A 2,098-nucleotide genomic window follows, 5' to 3' on the forward strand; every position below is an offset into this window, starting at 1 on the left:
CCAAATGAACACCCCCTAGGATGTCTTGCTCAACATTCAACTTGGAATAAGTGTCCCATCAACCATGGTTATTACTCTTAACTTTTATTACATGGAATTTTGACCAGGGTTGTTACAAAACCCTCCCCCTTAGGGGACACCATCCTCAATGTTCAATCACACATATACCTCAGCAACCCGTTGAAAGAAGACATACTACTCATGGAGCTTTATAACATAGCTCGATGTAGTATTTACAATGAAGGACCTACTCAAAAGAAAAACATCATGACAACATACCACATACTAGAGCTTTATAACATAGCTCATTACGGTATTTACAATGATCATCCTGCTAAGTGCCAACCCACATGACATCATAACATCATGATAACATAACCACATGATAGCATAGTAACATGACAACATAATCATAATGACATGACACCCATACTACTTAGTGGAGCTTTATAACATAGCTCATGGTGGTATTTACATCCATATACATATGTACATATAGAAATATCACCAAAATATATACCAAAACATCATATCAAAACATATACCAAAACACCATATCAAATCATATACCAAAACACCATATCAAAGCATATACCCAAAACACCATATCAAAGCATATACCAAAACACCATATCAAAGTTGCTTTGCCTCAACCAGAAAACAAGGAAGGATACATAGCCCACATCTGATCCGCCATCTCCCATGTAGCTTCATCGGGCCCAAAGTGCTTCCATTGCACTTTAACTTGCTCAATTTCTCGGTTCTGGAGCATGAGCACCTTTTTCTGCAATAAACACTGAGGCTCCAGCTGGAATTCTCCATATGGTTCCACTTGCAATACGGACCAATCAATCACATGCTCAGCATCCTTAACATACTTCTTAAGCAAAGATACATGGAAAACATCATGGAATTTCACTGTTAGAGACAGTGCAATTTGATAGGCTACTGGCCCAATCCTCTCAATGATACTGAAGGGTCCACAAAACGGTGGTGCCATCTTGGCACAAGATCCAATTTGCAAGGAGCTCTTCTTCAGTTTGATGCGCAAGTACACTTGTTCCCCGACCTGGAACTCTTTGAACAACCTATTCCTATCTGCATAATTATTTTGTGTATCTTGTGCTGACTTTATATTCTTCTTGATCACCTGCATTTCTTATTCCATGTCTGCCAACATATATGGTCCAATCAATACCCTGCTGACCGGATCACTCCAACTGATAGGAGTGTTACAACTCTGCCCATACAATGCCTCAAATGGGCTCATCCTCAATGAATCCTGATAACTATTTTTGTATGTGAACTCTACCAAAGGAAGATACTCTTCCCACTTCCATTGTTGATGCATCACATACATCCTCAACATGTCCTCCAATATCCTGTTGACCCTCTCTATCTGTCCATCTGTCTGTGGATGATAAGTTGTATTAAAGGCCAACTCTGTTCCTAAACTTGTAAATAACTCCTTCCAAAACTTGGAAGTGAACTTCGCATCCCTGTCTGACACAATCTTCTTTGGAACACCATGTAACCTGGCCGCATCTCTAATGAATACCTATGCTACATCACTAGCTAAGAATGTAGACTTCACTGGAATGAATGTGGAACCTTTGTCAAACTATCCATGATAACCATGATGGAGTCATGTTGTCTCACTGTCTTCGGAAACCCTGTGATGAAATCCATGGAAATAACCTCCCATTCCCATTCTGGAATTGCGATCGGCTGTAGCAGTCCACCTGGATATTTACACTTTTCTTTCACTCGTTCAAAGTCAAAACACCTTGCCACAAACTTTGCTACATCCCTCTTCAAATTCGGCCAATAGTAAAATCTCTTCACTGTTATCAGTGTCTTCTAATAACCTGGGTGACCCAAATATGGTTTTGCATGAAACTCCCTCAATATAACCTTCTTGAGATCACTATTATCCAGTACATATATCCTGCCTCGGAACCTAACCAATCCATCTATTGTAAGACAATAATCCATACCCTCTGCACCTGCACCTGTACCTGTACTTCCATCGGTACATGTACCACTACCTGCACTTGTGCATGTACCTGTACCTATATTATCACTTGTACCATTACCA

This window comes from Pinus tabuliformis, chromosome 2_2 (genome assembly GCF_031772625.1).
Source record: "Pinus tabuliformis cultivar Carrire ecotype Pingquan chromosome 2_2, CPIR1, whole genome shotgun sequence".
NCBI lineage: Eukaryota > Viridiplantae > Streptophyta > Pinopsida > Pinales > Pinaceae > Pinus > Pinus tabuliformis.